The sequence below is a fragment of the Rhinolophus hipposideros genome (assembly GCF_964194185.1).
Source record: "Rhinolophus hipposideros genome assembly, chromosome: 2".
In the NCBI taxonomy this organism is placed as follows: Eukaryota; Metazoa; Chordata; class Mammalia; order Chiroptera; family Rhinolophidae; genus Rhinolophus; species Rhinolophus hipposideros.
In genome coordinates this window covers 64,793,580-64,813,903 of record NC_138048.1, presented here as the reverse complement: position 1 = coordinate 64,813,903, position 20,324 = coordinate 64,793,580, and the positions used below count along the sequence as shown (strand labels likewise).

Sequence of the window (20,324 nt, the reverse complement as noted above, 5' to 3'; positions counted from 1 at the left end):
ACTGGTTAATAAAAGTCCACGTTTTGAGAAAGAGAAATATAATATCAAAAGAATATTTTCCTCCCTTTAAGAAAAGAACTTTAATTAAAGGGAAATCATAAAATAAAGCAATTCACTTGATACTAGCTGGCGTGTTTTTTTTCCAGACACTTTGTCATAAGGCTCTGTATTGATGAGAAAGCTAAAAGATATGGAATACCATCTAAGGCAATAAATAAAAATATTTAGACAATTCTGCCTCTGCCACAGGAATACTATTGTTATCTCAGATTTTAGGTGATATTAACTCAGATAATATATGTGAAAATTGACTAAACTACAAGGACAAAAAGTAGATCAGCGCTTGCCAGAGGTTGTGTGATCCTTAAGGCGAAATTTTTGGAGTGATGGAACTGTTCTATAATTTAATTGTGGTGCACTTGTGTGCATTTGTCAAAAGTTGCCAGGTGACTATTACTATACTTAAATTATATCTTAATAAAAAATATTTTAAGTGCCTGGCACACAGTAGATAGTCAACAAGAGAAATATAGAAGTTAGTTTTTGCTTTAGATGATGTGTTATGTTCTAGAAAATGGAATGAATGTGAAGCTCTGTTCACAAATTTCATACTCATATCTTGAAAGCCAATATGATCAGTCTCTTAAGAGTTTGGATGCCTATAAACCTTGTTTCTATTCTCTGTTGATAAGATATAGGAACGAGGTTTTAAAAGGGTGGCTCTCAGGCAGACCCTGCCAGGTCTGTCTCTAGTTTCAGAGAAGAAACAGGAATTTTTTTGAGTAAAATGATTCAGCAGGAATGTATTTAATGGGACTTTTAAAATTGAATGCTATGAGCTACAGAGTCATAACACTGGGTTATAATCCCATTGGCCAGTGACATTTGAATAAATGAAGCATGAGATCTTCCCATAGCCTCGGGCACTTTGAAAGACATGCTTCCACAGATATGTGAGTATGAAGGGGACAGAACATGAGGCATCTGGTAGCCACTGAAGTGGACAGTAGTGACACAGGGCTAAACAACAGAGTACTTTGTAAGCTAAAGTTTTTGAAATATTATAGGTTTATTCACTGCTAATAATAATAAAAATTTAACATTCTTGGGTTTTTACCTATAATGTCAGGAGCATTGCTAAGTGTTTTACATTTATTATTCAGAATAATCTATTACTGTAGGTATTATTATTGCCTCCATTTTACAAATGTGAAGACTGAAGCTAAGGGATTGAGTTACTTGCCCGAAGTCACAGAATAAGCAAGTATGGCAGAGCTGGAATTTGAATCCAGTCTCTCATACTCTCAACACGTGTGCCTAATCACTGTCATCCAATGCCTATTTGCTCAGTGGAAATGCTTCTGAGCAGGGCTTTTAATAGCAATAAAACATTTGTTGAAGAAAAACATTCCTTTCTTTTATAAATTGCTTATTATAGACAGATCTTGTGGAGGACAGATGGATTGAAAATTCAAGGTATTTTAGATTTTTAAATAAGGGCTTAAGAGCTTACATTTTTTAGTCCGAGGTTTAAATGTGGCTTTTTTTCCCCCTAAGATAAAATAGCAAAACACTGTGGAGATTGGCGCTTTCCTCTGAGGGTCCAAGGACTGAGCTTCCAACATCAACACACAGCACTTTGACGTTGCCCTGAAACACCAGACAAGGCAGAAACCAAGGGCTGGAAAGCCATGCCTTGTACAAATGGGATGGACAAGCCAGAGCCTTGAAAGATAACTGAGCAAATATTGAGGTCAAGAACACTACGCGAGTCTTATTCTAAGTTAAATTCAACATCTGGAAATCAAATTCTCTATTTCTTAAGACTAGCAATTATCCTCCGCTTCTTAAGGCCAATTTGTGAATTAATAAAGTGTAAGCATACAGACCTTTATTATTTGATGATTCAACCTTGATGAAAGAAAAGCTCTAAAGAATCAGGACTACTTTCCTCTGTTCAGAAAAAAATTAAAGTTTATTTCAGAAACTGTACTTTCTCTGGTAAAGGGACCGTTTTGAATTTGAACTCACCATGAATCATTCAATAAAATTGTATTTAACCTTGTGGAAAATAGTAGGACTAAAGTCTACAGTTATTTTATTCCCTTTCTAATAACACATAAAAGTTATTATTTGTGCCCTTGAATATATGTGGCTTAAATATCTCATTGACACTATTCTTTAACTTCCCATCTTCCCATCTTTGTTGGCCTGGCCTTAAGCTTTTTGTGGGAGGAAGAGTCAAATATTTCTTTGGCAGTGAAACATGAATATTTGCATAAAGTGGAATAAATAGATTATAAACAGTTCAAGTCAAATTTTACTGCAATCTAGTTACCAAAACCTTTTGTTTTTAAACAAATTTTTGGATTTAAGAATTACCGATACCAGTTTATGAACCTATAATAACTATGAAACAAAGGAGTTTTATTTGTGTTTACTGAATAGTAGTTATATTTTTAAAACCAATAAGTTACAACACTAGGCTTAAAAATATACACATACATGTACACATAATATGTGTACATACGTATGCATATAAATTGCAAACGGTACTAAAATAATTTTCTTATCTAAAGCCTTAAATGGTGTCAGATAGGTACTGGACTTATTGGGGTGATCACTTCACTAGTTATATAAATGTCTAATCACTATGTAATATAATATCATATGTCAACTGTAATTTAAAAATTAAAAAAATAACTAAAAAATAAGCCTTAAAAAGAGCATAGATATATGCATTCACGATATTGAATCAGAGATTTGTTTTGAGAATGTTGATGCTATTAGCAGGATAATAATCTATTACACCCGTATATTACTTTATATTCTGTCAAATAGACTGCCCTCCATAATGTGAGTGGACCTCTTCAAATCAGTTGAAGGCCTGAAATAAACAAAAAGATCAGCCTTTTTGAGCAAGAGGGAATTCTCCAGCAGACTGCGTTTGAACTTCATCTGCACCATTGCCTCTCCTAGTCTCCAGTCTGCTAGCCTTTGGACTACAACTGCACAATTGGCACTCCTGGGTCTCCAGCCTGCAGATTTTGGATTTGCCAGCCTCCATAATTGCATGAGCCAGTTTCTTATATTACATTTTTTATACACACACGCGTGCATGCACGCACACACATCCTATTGATTCTGTTTCTCTGGAGAACCTAATACAGGGTGGGGGACACAATTTAACCCATAACACAGTCCCAGGGATACCCTAACAAGTTGAAAAGAGACATACATTATAGAATTTTAAAACTTCTACCCTATTATTATAGCATACCGCCTGCAGTGTACTACAAATTAATTTTTTTTATAAATTCAGTAATCATCTTGTGAATGGTACAATTATATTGCATTGTATTTTTGGTGTTTAAATTATAAACAGATGTCTTTGAAATATACCATAAGTTTTGCAGCCTTGTTTGGAATTTATTTCTATTTTAATACTCTGGAAGTTTCAAAAATTAGAAACAGCTTAGGTCTTTCTCAACCTCTGAGAGACTCTACTTAGCTGTCACTTCTCCACTTAGTACCTCTCCCACCTGCTTCCTATTGCCAGGAAAGCCTAGCTAATTCTCACTTATTGGCCTTCACACACACTCTCCTTCCGCTTTCTCTCCACCAGGTCACGTTCATCACCTGCTCTAAAAAGTCTTCCCAAATAAACTCCAGCCTTATTTAATCATTCTTTTCATTAATTGCATGTTTAATTCATGCTAGTGTGAGAGCAATTTTCTCCTTCCGTTTTCCACACCATATTTCCCAACCTGTTTACACCTAAGAGTGATTTTGTGAAAAAGTTCTCCCCAATGGCCTATCTAAAGAATTTGGAATGTCAAGAACAGTGGTAAGCCACTAGAGAGAGTACTAGCAGCAGGTGAGTGAAAGGATTCCATTTTTATTGGAAGGGTTCCTCTGGCTTATCTGTAGAAAATGGATCAGAAAAGACAAAATGGAGTGAGAAGACAAGACAGGATATTAATCCAGATGGAGGATTTCAACTTTAACTGGGATGGTTGCAATGGAGACTGAGAAAGAAAAAAATACTTGGCAACTGGTTAGATATGGGGATTGAGGCAGGAAGGAGCTTTCAGAAATGTCTAATGGGTAAAAAATGATAGTCAACATCACCCATAATAAGATAAATGCAAATGGTATCTATAGAGAGAGAACATTTCTCACTTACTTAGGGGAAAATCCAAAATTTGGGTAACATACTTTATTAGTGAGAGTTAGGGAAACAAATATTCTCACTTAATACTGGTTGAAATGTCAATGGCACTACCTCTTTGGAGGAGAATTTAGCAACATAAGCATTTATCCTTTGATTCAGTAATCCCACTTCTAAAAATCTATCTCAAAGATATACTGGCAAACATACAAAATTGACACATGTACAAAGCTATTCATCACAGCAACATTTGTCATAGCAACCAATGAGTATACTGGAACTGGCATGCAGTGCTTACAAAAATTGATTGTTAAATTTCAGAAACTTTGCAAGCTAGTTGTTAAATATAGTGATTGTTTAAAATTAAATTATATAAACTTACAATTAAATAAATTATATTTAAAAATACTAGTAGTTAGTACTCAAAATTCATCGTGTTATTTTACCGTATCTAAGCTCTTCAGGGTATTTACATGTATTACATCTGAATGGTAGAAATAGTATATAATGATTGTATATCACTTCACAACTTCACAGCCAGTGACATGATGTTAGTAGCTTGAAATCAGCCATGGTGGCAGCATTTCACCACATAGAAATTTGCAAACACTCCAAAATAAGAGCTTTTTCCTCTAGAGAAAGCTGATTGTCAACCATTCACCAACACACAATTGGGAAAAAAATCAAACACCTATCAAAAGTGTTCTGGTTGAATAAACCATGACACACCCACTCAATAAAGTACAACACAACAATAACAGAAAATTGGGCTATTTTTATATACAGCTATAAAAGTGATTTCCACAGTATATACCATGTTTCCCTGAAAATAAGACCTAGCCGACCACCAGCAGTAATGCATCATTTTGGAGCAAACATTAATATAAGACCCAGCATTATATTAATGTTTATTATATTATATTATATTATATTATATTATATTATATTATACCTGGTCTTATATTATATTAAAATAAGACCGGGTCTTACATTAATTTTTGCTCCAAAAGATTCAATAAAGCTGATGGTTCGGCTAGGTCTTATTTTCAGGGAAATATGGCAGACAAGTGAAAAAAGCAAGTTGAAGAAAAGTATGTATAATGTACTACTTTTTATGTTTAAAAGGAGGAAGGATACAAATACATATATGTTTTTGCTAAATTTTTTAAAAATAGGCCAAAGTGAAAAAGTTGTAAAATGACTACATATAGGGAAAGGAAAGAAACTGTAAGACACATAGGGATAGATAATAGACTTCTTTAAATATACCTTCTTTGGTTAGTTTCTTTGAAACCATATAAATGCATTATATAATTAAAAATTAAAATTTTGTTAAAAAAAATCTCTAAAAATAGTAAGAAAAATGCAACAAATCAATCTATTCAATCTATTCATCTACCACGTTTCCCCGAAAATAAGACTGGATCCTATGTTAAGTTTTACTCCAAAAGACACATTAGGGCTTATGTTCAGTGAAAAATCATTCTAGGGTTTATTTTCCAGTTAGGTCTTACTTTTTCGGGGAGACAAGGTATGTGATGGCGTAATCAAATAGAGAAGAATTATTTCAAATGAATTGAAAACACAATAATTTTATTTGCCCAGTAGGATATACTCTGAGGACCAAAATAAATAAGTGAAATGTAAAAAAAATCTTGAACAATTTCTAGTACTCACATTGTTAGTGATAACATTGGTCATGTTATTCTGAAACTATGTATACAATCTAGGATAAAAAAAATGAATGATTATGTCTATACCATTAAGAAACAATATTTTTATAGTAGTAGAAAATGGCGTAAATATATAATCAAAGAAGTAAAAACATTTTAATCTTAAATTTAAAATATTGTGAACTCATATTTTCCTTAAAAAAATATTTATGTATTTCCTAGGTCTGTACACTGAATAAGCCTTGAAACAATGCAGCAGCAATGAGCACTCCTAAAATCCAGACTGTGGTCTCTAAATACCATTTAGCAATACTGGACTCCTTGGAGAAATGGATGATCTCAGTCCTGGAGAAAGAGATATCTAAGATAATCTTGGATTATTTTATCATACCAGAAAACAATGAGGTTACCACCAAAGACTACTGAGGTTTGTCAAAAGGACTCAGGAACCAAATTGAACAAGTTTCTACAAGTCAAAGGTGGAAATTTAATAATAATAATAATAATAATCACCACAATGGGTTGAAACACATAAGAACATTTTTAAAAGTTCATTGACCACTCATGAAATATGATATAGAATCAACGCTGAACACTGATAAACAAAGGAAAAGAATAGAGTATTTTATTTTTCCTATATGAAATATACTGTTAGGTAACGAAAAGTTGTGAAAGAAGTTTCTTTTATCATTTGGGGTGTGTTGCAGTGGGTGAGAGTGTAAATGAAACAAGATCCTCCAGGCTAATTGTTGGAGCCATGTATTCTCTTTATTTTTGTACACGCTATAAATTTCCCATATAAAAAAATCAAATTTAAAAATATATGACTATTCAGTTTTTGTTTGAGCTGGGGGAATGAAAATACTAATTACTGACATTGTAATGTTCTAAGGAAGACCTAATTGGGAGTGGGAAAGAGATCGAGAAAGAGGGAGATTAATAATTTAACTTTCAATTCTGAACATGATTTGAAGTATCTGAAAAACATCCAAGGGAAAATACTGTGTAGTAAGATATATACAAGTACAATGTCTGAACCTCAGAAAAGACATCTGGATTAGAGATCTAAATTTAGGGTTTACCAGCATATAGGTGGGTATTGATACAATTACTTAGGGAGAGAATATATTGCAGAATAAAAACAATTAAAACATACTCAGTACCTATTATGTACCAGGCAGTATTCTAAATTCTTTAAATGTATGTACTAATCCTCACAAGAATTCCTTGAAGTAGATATTATTATTATCTCCTTTTTATATATTAGGAAACTGAGGCACATAGGTTGTAATTCTTGTTTACAGAGAGTTTAAGCATTGTAACCAGGATTCAGTCTGACTCTGTGTACAAATAGAACAGTCCCAGGACTGTGACATAAAAAGCTCTGATATATAGAGGTAGAGAAGGAAAAGCCAGAAAAGGACTCTGAGGAAAAGCAACCAAAGAGGTAAGAGAGAAACAGTTGAGAGAACCGTCACTATAAGCCCAAATAAGAACACATTCAAGAGAGGAAGGGGCCGGTAAATTTGAATGGTACTGAGAGGTCAAGGAAAATGCATGCTGAAATGAATTATATCACTGGAATGAAGCTCAGCCAATAACTCACATTACAGTTTATTTCTGTCAGGATACTTTTCAAAAGACTTATGGTGTGATTCTAACTTGATAAATAGTCAGGAAATATTAGCTTCTATTATAGTACATATAAATATAAAGCTTCTCTTATAACATATGTTGCCTTAAAATACCTGAGATAAACAAATTCAGACACTCAAAATAAAATTTAGAGAGGATTTTTCTGTGGCTAACTACAGAATTTCTTACTGAAGTGATTAATCTTACAATTCCTTTATATGGGATTTCTCCTAATACATTTAAAATGTAATTAAATTTTCAAATCTGTTGGACATGACATTTTACAGATACATCTACTGTACACCTGATATTTATGTTTTATTGTTTGCTAAGGTTAGGAAGAATTTAAACTTTCAGTAAGAATAAAGTTTAAAAGCTGTTCAATAAAAATGATTAGCTTTTTCTACCATTCAAAAATTATCATCTTTAAAGTTTCAAATCTTATTTTCAGTTTCCATGAATAAATTGTTACCATTTATGTTCATGGGTTCATAGGAAGAATCTTCACATTCTCAAGAAATTTATATTTGTGACATGAATAATAGTGAAAAACTCCATTTTCATCTGCATATACACACTTCTTAAGGAATTTTCAAGCACCAAGTACGTTGCACATAGTAGAAAATGAGTTAGAGAGCTTCCTCTCAAATAATCTATTTATAACCAACAGTGTATTATTAGCTTATGTTTTCACATTCATGAAAGAAATACTATACCACACAAAGTATTTTTTTGACTTGAATTTTTTAAACTTTGATAACAATACTAGAAAATGGGAGGTGCTTCCTTTCCCATCTACGTTTGTTTGATTTTAAATGTTGGCCTATGAACTGAATAATCTGAGGAAGCCTAATGAAGATGAATGTACTTCTCTTCCCTAGTATCAAGTGAGAGAAAAGGAAATAAATACATTGGAGCTGCCAACTACAAGACCACAGCAGGCTCGTCACTTAGCACAGTGACAGTTACACAGCGGGTGTTCCGTAAATTAGTATAGACCAAACAAATGAATAACAAATGAAGCACCAATAATGAGAAGCAGGAGGCAGTGTGTTAAATAATAATAGTCAATTTGTACTGCACTGTTATCGTGTACCCAGCACTGCAAATAACTTTAATAGTCAAAGTTCAATTACTACTTACCAGGTGCTCTACTGCTTATGAAACCATTACTGATTGAAGCCCCAATAGGTAGCATTAGCATTATCATCTCTCATCATTTCAACTTACATATAAGTACAATGAAGCACAGAGAGGTTAAGTAATTTATCTCAAATCACAGAGCTGCGCAATTGTAATTCTGGGCTTTGAACTGTTTGCATTCAAAGCTTGGTCTTTCAATCACCAGGTCATGTTGCCTACATTTAAAAGACCCCTACTTCTTGTGTTTGTTAAAATCCTTCCAGTTCACCCAAATCCTATGAGTGCATGTTAGTACTAACCCCTTTCAAATTATCTGTGCAGACTGTCTCTACTACCACCAGCCATCTGCCACTCCTGGAATATGTTGGTCTTCAGAATCACTGACTTTCTGAGCTGAGTAGCAGCACAGAGATCAGTATAAAGCAGTGGCGAAGTCCATGGGCTTTGGCCTCAGGCTAGACCCAAATCCTGGCCTTGTCCCTGTACCAAGAATTTCTTGAAATACTATTTATGATTATCCCACCTTGGAAAAAAAGCCAAGTATAATGAGAAGAATGTACTGCTTACTGCTTTGTGTACTGCTTACCAGCAACTGACGACATTTGTTCAAATTCTTACTGTTGTTAAACTCTGTCTTACTCAGCAAGACAGAGCAATCTAGTCATTACGGAGTGGGTCCCTGCTTCTAATGAGTGAGCCTCATTGTCAATGATTCCTTACTATTGATGAAGCAGCTTTGTGGGAAATGGAGCAGTGAGATGCGGTCTCATTCTTTTTACAACAAGAGAAGGGGAAAACTCATGACTATAATAACACTGAATTTAGTCTTGCAGTTTTCTAAATGCAATCTGTATACTCCTGGGGTCTCCAAGATCCCTTCAGGAAGTCGGCAAGGTCAATGCTATTTTTATAATAAAACTAAGATGTTATTTTTCTTCTTCACTATAATAATGCTTACTAGTGGTGCAAAAGCAATGGTGGATAAAAGTGTTGGTCACTCAGGAAGAATTAAGGCAAACTGCACTGGTAGTTATATTCCTTATCATCATGCATTCGCAATAAAAACAAAATGTTAGGGTCACTTAAGAATGTCCTTTTTAAAGTAATAAAAATGATTAGCTTTATTAGATCTACACTTATAAATATTTTGTAGCATAAAATGGGAAGTATACATAAAGTACTTCTGCTGCATACTGAAATATAATGGCTGTCTCTAGGCAACGAATTTTATGCAATTAAGTTATGAGCAGAAACAACTTATGTTCTCACGGAACATCATTTTTAGTTGGAAAAAAACTGACAGACAAATGATGGATTATCAGATTGGGTATTTGGTAGACTTTTTTATTTTTTTAAATGAACAAGTGAAACTGTCACTTCAAGGAAAACAACAGATATTTTTTGCCTCTGAAACATTTTTTTTTTAAGATTTTTTTTTTCTAATTGGGGAAGGGGTACAGGACTTCATTGAGAAACAGTGCGTAATTCTAGGCCTTTTTTCCAAGTCAAGTTGTTGTCCTTTCAATCTTAGTTGTGGAGGGTGCCGTTCAGCTTCCAGCTTCAAGTTGTTGTCCTTTCAGTCTTAGTTGTGGAGGGCGCAGCTCAGCTCCAGGTCCAGTTGCCATTGCTAGTTGCAGGGGGCGCAGCCCTCTTGTGGGAGTCGAACCAACAACCTGTGGTTGACAGGATGCGCTCCAACCAACTGAGCCATCAGGGAGGCAGCTCAGCTCAAGGTGCCGTGTTCAATCTTAGTTGCAGGGGGCAGAGCCCACCATCCCTTGCGGGACTCGAGGAATTGAACTGGCAACCTTGTGGTTGAGAGCCCACTGGCCCATGTGGGAATCGAAGCAGCAGCCTTCAGAGTTAAGAGCATGGAGCTCTAACCGTCTGAGCCCCTGGGCTGGCCCCTCTCTGATAAAATTTGAGCCGTGAAGAGAAAATTAAAATTTTGGAAAACTTGAGTGTACCATGGTGAACTTTACAATTTCTCAACACTTAAAGATTTTTCTTATGAGATTGGTGGTGATATTAATAAAAAATGTTTTATATTGTGTAATGAAAGGAGTCAACATCTGAAAGATCTGAATAAGTCAGTAAACCACTATTCTCCTAATGATCAATGAAAGATGTGGCAAAACACACATTAGTAAAAGATCCATTCAAAGTTCAAGATAGAGCAGTAGATTTTAATACATTATGATTCAAATTCCACACTGCCATTAACCTTTGGGAAACTACCCCTTGTAGGGGTTTGGTATAGTATAAAAGATAAAAACAAAACAAACAACAACAAAACAACAACAACAAAAATCAGGAACAGACAGAGTAAGTGAATTGCCCAATATCAGAAATAAATTGTTGAGGGTCTGAGATGAGAACCTTGGGTCCTAAATCCCTACCTCCCAAGAAAAAGTTTCTAATAATATCACCCCTTTCTTAGTGGTAGATAACCTTATTAAGATCCTGAAGAAAGACATGTCTCCAGCCTGATCCCTAATTATCAGAACTTAAAATTTTAGAAATAGTTTTCAGCTTTTTAATGCTAAAATATTTTGAGCATGTCTATATTTAGTACTTATATTTTAAGTAGCCACTGAAAAATGCTACAAGGAATTATATTCAGTCTCCTGGCAATATGTGGTATACATTTTGATTTAAAGGACTCCTTCCAAGGATCCAAATCCTGCAAATTGGAGTTCAAAGACCTTTACTTTTGAAACAGATGATAACAGGGGTAGCCCTCAGATTCAGACTAACACTGGAGGCAATAATTTGTGCCAACAGCAGTGGAGAAATCAGAAGTGTGTGAGTTTGTGTGTGTGTGTGTGTGTGTGTGTGTGTGTGTGTGTGTGTGTGTGTGTGTGTAGAAGGGACAATCTTCTCAGGAGGAGCCTGTCTGATGCCTTCTCCAAAATTCTAGCAGTTTAGGATTGGTTGGAGAAACAGGACTCAGTTTAATCTCCCTTGTGAAGCTGGCACTACCCTGGCTTTAACTAGTGCTCCAGATACATCTTATTTCAACTCAGATATAACAGCACCATATTATTCTATTGCCAAGCTAAACCTAGAATTGAAGCAGAGAGGAGGTGCAGAGTAAAAATGACTATGTGCAAATAGAAGGTGTTTTCAGTGTTCACACTCTGCCCAACATTTAGATTCAGAGAATCTCAGATTCAGCAGAAATCTTACATATCATCTAGCCAATCCTGACTTTTCAAAGATAAGAAAACTATGGCCCAGAAAAATTAAGCAGCTTGCTCAAGTTTTTACAGTGAATTAATGCCAGAGATGGAAGTGAAAACTGCAAGCTTTTCTCTATACCATAACTTGATCATCTAATTGCTTTTCTCCTTGATTGTCAGTTCCCTATCTCTAAATCTAGACTGAGGTTTACCTAACCACAACAAAAAGGACACGGTGGGCTAAAGAATTGGCTAAATAGAATCAAGGAACACTATTTAATTTCCAAAAGAGAGAAAGGTTTGTTAAATGCTAAGAACATTTATAATAGTATAGTCAGTTGACACAAGTTCTTAGGTTTCAATTACAGGAAAACATTATTTCCAAAGTCCACAAGTGCTATCTTAATTTTTCAGATTACTTCCTTGGAAAGTGTGCTTTTGATCTGTTCTTCCAAAGAAGAACAAATGTGCAAACTTCAATGCTTAATAAAGTTGAAAGCTCCCTGGGGTAACTGAAATTTTTATCAAAGGGGCAATAGACCTGGTTGCAGCTGCAACAAAGCAGTGCCATATAAAGCCGAGTGAAAAGCAGTTATCCATCACTGGTGGTACAGAGCCATTGAGCATGGTGATATTAATTGGAATCCATTGCACAGGACATTCCACTACATGCTGAGCAAATGACCCTGAAAGTTTTGAGTCTCTCTGGTGTATAAAAAAAGTTCAGATGTAAAAATAATCACACAGATGGTGAATTCTCTATCCTTGAATGAGTATAGCTACCCTGAGATCTGGGTGGCTGGAAAATTTCTTTTTTAAAATAATGCCCTTTGAGTGAGTCCCCCATATATGCATCTTCTTTTACAACCATTTGAAAACTTGTCTTCTAATAATTTCACACAGAGCTTTCAGCACAGCAACATTCAAAAGAATAAAACCAATGAAACACAGCAACTTTTACTTTTTTACTTTTGTGCTTTGGGAAAATTCCGATTAAAAGATACGAGGCAGTTCAAGTTGGAATTTTTTTATTGCTCCCAAAATGAATAACTTCTAATCTAACAGAAAAATTAGAGAGATTTAAAGCCAAAGTAATAAGGAACATGTTTCAGATACATCAGGATGTAACTCTTATACACTTACGATTTAAATTCTTATATTTTTCCTGATTGCAGGTTATGTGTAAAGAGCAATCACCCATTGCTGAGCTTCATCACAATCTCTTTATCCTACTCTTTAAAAGTTAAAAGAAAACTCCACAATATGCAATAATATCAATGAATAATAACCTTAAAATGTCAGAAATATTGTCAGGATACAGCCAACTGATAAGAATAATCTCTTGAATTCCCAAAGTTTGCCCAATTTTATAAGTAAATTGTCTAGAATACAAATCATTGAAAATGTAAGCCCTAGCTAGATGATGGCTGGTGGACGAATGTCCTTTAAAAGTATAAACTTTCATTTACTTGAAACTGAAAGCCCCAAATTCTCCTGTACATTGGTCTTTTTCATCAAGCCATACAACACATGCTAAAACGATGCTAAGTGTATATTACATTCAAGTTTTATTTTCCCCCAGGGATCAACACATAATGTTGACTAGATTTTTGATTAACATCTTTATCTAAAACACAACATTCATAAGAAGTCCAAACATAGACATCAACACATTTACAAACATCTTTTCTTAAATTGATTAAAGCAAACAGAATAGCTATACTTTTTTCCTTCCATAACCATAACCAGTATCTCCTCCATGTTTATCCTTCTATAAACAGGTCAAATTCCAATAATATCTACCTTTCACAAAATGATCACTTGAGAATCTATTGGAGTCCCCCAAAGGTTGGCAATAATATTGCCAAGGAGAACAGGGAGAATATTTACAATAAGAACTCCTTAGATGCGAGAAATAGGTGGATAACCTACCTATTCCTAAGGGTCAAATATCAATGAATATATTATTTAAGTAGAAGAAACATGAGCTCTTGAATCACAGTCCATTGGGTAGAATAGAAATGATGAAAGACAAATGACAAATGAAAGAGTATGATATTCCACTGTGGGCTTTGTTTTCCCCTGAGTAGTGTCTTGCATCGAGCAAGAGCCAGAACCAAGATTTAATTGGAGAGTACAAAAGAGGCACGGTAGACCTTGCCAAATTCTCTCCTTATACTAAATAACTCTGGTCATTGCTAGTTTCATTAATTATTATAGTCATAATCCAATGTGATTATCACTTAAAAAAGATTAGCAGGACATTAAATTAATCATTTTCATACCAAGTCATTATGTTGTCCATAATACTTTCTCCCATAGGTCTCTACTAAAATTGATGTGGCCATAATATTATGTGAGGGGCATGAGCAAGCCCTATTCTGTAAGTGATCTCACCATAAAACACAACAGTAGGTAGAAAGTTGTAATGGGAATCTGTTTTTCCTAGATTATCTACAATTTATCTGTATGCATATTGGGTAATCAAAGTAGAGGATTTTCATCCCCAGAGTACAAAGATTTTCAGACAATCACGTTATTATTGTATTATTTTTCTTAATGAATGGTAAACCGTGATCATTTTACCTGCCTAAAAGGCCTACCAGAGAGATTTGAGGACTGTTTGATGGTCCACTTAAATAAAAATCAATCACTGACAATATAACAGAGTAGGTTTAGAATCAGATAAACCTAATTTGAATTCAGACTACAATACATACCAATTCTGCAACTTAGATCAGGTTATATAAATTCTCTAATCCTCAGTTTTTTCATTTTTAAAATGAAAATTATAATACTTTCAATATAGGGTTGGTATGATTAAATGTGATAACACATTTAAAACCTTTAGCACAGTGTCAGACACATAGTAATTACAGAGATAAATGGTAGCTATCAGGGCCACCACCAGACTTGATAGTTCTTTTGAATTAGAAAAAGCTCTGTGGGTATCAACTTGGAAAGCAGAGCATGAACTGGATTTTAGCCTTCCCTGGCCAGTTCAGCCAGGTGCTTCTGTTCAGTGTACAAACTGCACAACTCTACTCAGAGGCCTTGGGAGCTACTATCAACCTTGGGAGCTACTATCAACTATAGAACCTGAAATTTCCATCATTTAAATAATTCCGTGTTAATAATGTTTTTTTCCTCTCTCTAAGAAGCACCTGCTATTTAGACATTCAATGCAAATAAGAAGGTGATAAGATAGATAATTTCACACACACTATTTCAGATATCAATAACAGAAAAATGCTCTCTTTCTTTTCCACAAGTCGGCGGAGCAGCCTCCCCAGCAGACATAGAGATGCAGATCTTTGTGAAAACCCTGACGGGCAAGACCATCACACTCGAGGTGGAGCCCCGTGACACTATTGAAAATGTCAAAGCCAAAATCCAAGACAAGGAGGGCATTCCACCTGACCAGCAGCGTCTGATTTTTGCGGGCAAACAGCTGGAGGATGGCCGCACTCTCTCGGACTATAACATCCAAAGACAGTCCACTCTGCACTTGGTGCTTCGTTTGCGGGGTGGTATCATTGAGCCTTCCCTCCGCCAGCTTGCCCAGAAGTACAACTGTGACAAGATGATCTGCTGCAAGTGTTATGCTCGCCTGCATCCTCGTGCTGTCAACTGCCAACAACCTACACCCCAAGAAGAAGGTCAAATAAGGACCTTCCACCACCTCGGCTCACAGGGTGGCCTCCTGCCCAAACCCCTTGGCCTAGGGGCTTCAATAAAGTTTCCCTTTCATTGAAAAATAATAATAATAACAGAACAATATCTGGAAAATCCTACTAAATTTGGAAACTAAAAAACATACTTCTAAGTAACCAATGGGTCAAAGAAATCAATAGGGATATTAGAAAGTCTTTGCAACTAAAATAATTTAACATTTCAAAATAAAATATTTCCAAAAATGTACCTTAAACCGTACTTAGAGGGGAATTTATAGCATAAAACATTTATCTTAGAAAAGATAAATGGTTTCAGATCAATGACCTTAGCTTCAATAATAAGAAACTTGAAAAACAAGATCAAATGAAACCCAAAGTAAACAGAATAAAGGAGATAATAAGAAATCAATAAAATAGGAAAAAGAAAAACATTAGAGATCAATAAAAACAAAAGCTTGTTTTGTGAGAAGAGCAATAAAACTGACAAACCTATAGTCAAACTGACTGATCAGGAAAAATGAGAGAAGACAAAAATGACCAAGGTCAGGAATGAGAGAAGTGAATTAACTTCAGATTCTACAGATATTAAAAGTATAAGAAGAAGAAAACTAAAAAGAGAAGAAAAATCCTGAAAAAAAAATTTAAAGATATAAGTATAATAAAGGCATATTATGAACAACTTTATGCTGTTAAATTCAACAACTTAGATGAAAAATTTAAATTCCTAGAAAGACACAAACTACCAAAGCAGTTCTTTTAGAAATGCCATTTTTGTCCAATAGGCAAAAGCAGGTTAGCATATAATTGAAAGAGAACAGAAGCAACATGGAAAATTATAGGGCATAGTCATAATGATAGTTTTTAACACTCGAAATTTTTAGTTCCTTTATGATCACTTCTTTAGCAAAAAAAGGCATCAAAATCTGCAAATATAATTTTAAATGTGTCAGAGATGTGATGGGAAGCATTTGAGGTTTTTAAGGCCTAAAAAAAGTCACAGAATTTTATATATTTTTAATGTACAATCCTAACTAAAAAGTAATTTTAATGCAATGAATAAAGCAAAGTGAATGATTTCTCATATTCTCCAGAATTATCTTTTCCTTTAGGATAAGATATGTGCAATCTTCATAAATGTGGGATACATTTATGAAGGATAACTATGTGGCAATCTTCATAAATGACATGAAATAAATATTTATCATTATATCTATAATAAATATCTAAAATAACTCAAATATATAACAAATTAAGAAAGATAAATGAGTCTGTAGGAAAAAATGATCAAAGGATATTGATATTGTGACAATTCACAAGAAAAAAATTACAAAGGTCTACAAATTAAAAAATATTAAAACATCTTCACTAGTTGTTAGAAACATACAAAGTGAAACAATGAGATAGCATTTTTCACCTATTAGATTGACAACAAGAAAAGACCTTAATAATAATCATTGCTGACAATGAAGAAATGAGAATTTTTATACTTTCTTTTGAAAATACAAATTGCTATAGCTTGAGAAGAGCAATTTAGCGTCATCTATCAAAATTTAAAATGCACATATCCTGAAGAAAGGATATAACCCACATGATCACCTCAATGAATGTGACAAAATCAAACAACATTTCATGATAAAAAATATTCAAGGAGCGGCTGGGTGGCTCAGTTGGTTAGTGTGAGCTCTAAACAACAGGGTTGCTGGTTCATTTCCCGCATGGGCCAGTGAGCTGCACCCTCCACAACTAGATTGAAGACAATGAGCTACCGCTGAGCTTCCGGAGGAGTGGCTGGATGGCTCTGTTGGTTAGAGCACAAGCTCTCAACAAGGTTGCCAGTTCAATTCCCACATGGGATGGTGGGCTGCATCCCCTGCAACTAGAGATTGAAAATGGCAACTGGACTTGGGGCTGAGCTATGCCCTCCACAAGATTGAAGGACAATGACTTGGAGCTGATAGGTCCTGGAAAAACACACTGTTCCCCAATATTCCCCAATAAAATTTATTTTTAAAAAAATTCAAAAAACTAGAAACAGAAGAGATCTTTCCCTAGTAAATAAAGGACATCTACAAAACAAACAAACAAACAAAAGCCTACAGCTACCATCAACTTAATGGTGAAAGACTGGATGATTTTCCTTAAGATCAGAAAGAAACATCTGCTCTCACCATTTGTATTAGCATTGTACAGGAGGTTCTAGCGAGGACAATTAGGCAAGAAAAGTAAATAAAAGACATCCAGATGAGAAAGGAAGAAGCAAAACTATCTCTACTTGAAGATGATATAATATTGTATGAAGAAAGCCCTGAAGAATCCACTAAAACATTACAGGAACTAATAAACAAGTTCAGCAAGTTTGCAAGATACAAGATCAACATACAAAAATCAATTGTATACACTAGCAAGGAACAATCTGAAGCAAAATTAGTAAAAACCATTCCACTTATAATAACATCAAAAAGAACAAAATACTAAGGAATAAACTTAATCAAAAAGAAAAAGTCCAAGACTTACACACTGAAAACATTATTGAAAGAGATAAAGAACTAAATAAATGGAGACATCCCATGATCATGGATTGAAAGACTGATTATAATTAAGATTGCAATATTTTCCAAATTGATCTACAGAGTCAACCCAATCTACATCAAAATCCCAACTGCAATTATCGCAGAAGTTGACAAGCTAATCTTAAAAATCAATGTGGATGTCTTATTAGGGAGACCACTTCATAGGCAGTGTAGATGCCTGATCACTGCACTGTACACCTGAAGCTGAAGCCGAATAGTGTTGTATGCCAACTATAATTTAATATATATATATAGTCATGGGATATGGAATACAGCATTGGGATTGAAGTCAATGGAATTGTAATAGATATATATGATATCAGAGGGGCAATAGATTGGGGGCGGGGGTTTATTACTTTGTGAGGGGTGAAATGTCTAACCATTACATTGTTTTGTACACCTGAAACTAATAACAAAAATAAATAAATAAAAATAATAAAAATCAATGTGGAATTTCAAGTGACTCAAAATAACTAAAACTATCTTGGAAATATGAAAAAAGTTGAAAAACTCACCCTTTCTGAGTTTGAAGCTTACTACAAAGCTATAGTAATAAAAACAGTGTGGTACTGAAACAAAGACATATAGGTTAAGAGAATATAATTGAGAATGCAGAAATAAATGCTTGCATTTACAGTTCTTGATTTTTGACTTGGGTGCCAAAATTATTCAATGAATAAAAGAATGGAAAGAATAGTCTATTCTTAGACCAATCACTATTTCCATAGAGATGGACCACAATGATTTGTGGGGTCAAAATTAAATGTGCACTGCTGAAGTCAAGAATTCAATTCTGGAATAGACTCCTCTGACATCCACCCACACAGAGTGGGTGAGGAGCAGTTCCCCCCCACACACCCCCAAAATCTTTCTAAAATACTGGAAAGATACAAATTATGGATGTCAATTATATCAAACATAAGCATTTCTTTTTCTGGAAGTCTGACTTTGAAACAGAGTTGAGAGAGAAGTCAGTATAGCTAAAGCGGAATGCGGAGACAAGAGGTTTGTTAGATTACAAGTGACTTGAGTATGTTTAAGTGCTTGTGCACAGTAGTCACTAGGGAGTGAATAACTAAAATACAAAAGAAATGGAAGCTAATCAATGAATCCAAAGAGATCATTATTTCCAAATCTCCATCAGGAAATATATAAAAGAAAAGAGTTTCTCCCTGGGTCCTTGGAAGATAATCCAGGCTCTCCCTTAACTTTCCTCTTCATGTTTGGATAATACAAAGTTGAACCACCACTTTAAATTACATTATACAGCCATTGGGACCTGAAATTCCAGTGTCCAGGCCATTATGTTAATCAGTACTTTAATCTTCATTAATAATAGGATCCTCTCCACTCACCACTTTACCAAGCGAGGGCATAATTGCAGGCAGGTTACCTGTCTTTACAAAAAGGGATTTGGTAAACTTCCTTGCTTGTTCACCTCCCACATTGTCAGCTACTGTTGCTGACTCCTCTAAGTTGAAGTACTATGAAGGAGGAGAGAAAAGGAAGGCAGAAAACTTCTTCCATGATTGGTACTATTTTAAGATGACTTTGCACTCTCTGTTTTGGCAGATGTTTAAAGCTGTCATTCTTAAAGATAGTTTTATGGATTCTTTGGAGATTATCCTTCCAATTGCAACTCCCATGACAGGTTATTCTTTCTCTACTTATAGCTACTGATCCACCCTTAGCTGCCGCTGGATACAACAGCCCACTTCTCAGATTCTCTGTTGGAGACCATCACCTTCCCAAGCAATCTTCTTGGAAAACGTCTTGCGATGTAATGTTAGACATTTTCTTTAAGACAATTGAGATAATTTTTAGGTTATCTGCAAACAAGTCACCTTTACTGATAATAGTGACTTAAATTGTATTCTCTTCTTCCTTGTATCCTGCTTATTTTGTGGGAGGCGAGTTGCTGATTGTGTGTGAGTTCTCTTTAGGAAATTTCCCTGATCCTAGTTTGAAAGCCCTAAGCTTAGTGCCTTCAGAGCTTCAGAGAATACTGAGAAAATTAATGAATTATGATTACGAGTAAAAATTATAATAAAGAATTGTTTTTAAAGGTCTTGAGTGCCTTATCCCAAAACAAACTAAGGGCAAGATTCCCAGACCTCTCTCCTTAGACATCCCTAAGTGATTTTTTCTGAAATCGACAGGTTTTATTTTCACCATATTTTGGAAATTAGAATGCCAGCATGTTTTAAGCAGTAACTCTAGTATACTTGCCTTAAAAACTGAGAAGCCAAAAGAACTAGAACAAAGAGCACTAATTT

The 20,324-nt window shown here is 34.8% G+C and overlaps 1 pseudogene across 1 annotated transcript; it reads left to right on the top strand.

Annotated features, from left to right (window-relative positions):
• Positions 1-15,108: 15,108 nt before the first annotated feature.
• On the top strand, positions 15,109-15,472 carry LOC308487380 (ubiquitin-ribosomal protein eL40 fusion protein-like; annotated as a pseudogene). The gene has a single exon. The product of its transcript is annotated as a ubiquitin-ribosomal protein eL40 fusion protein-like (transcript).
• Positions 15,473-20,324: the final 4,852 nt, after the last annotated feature.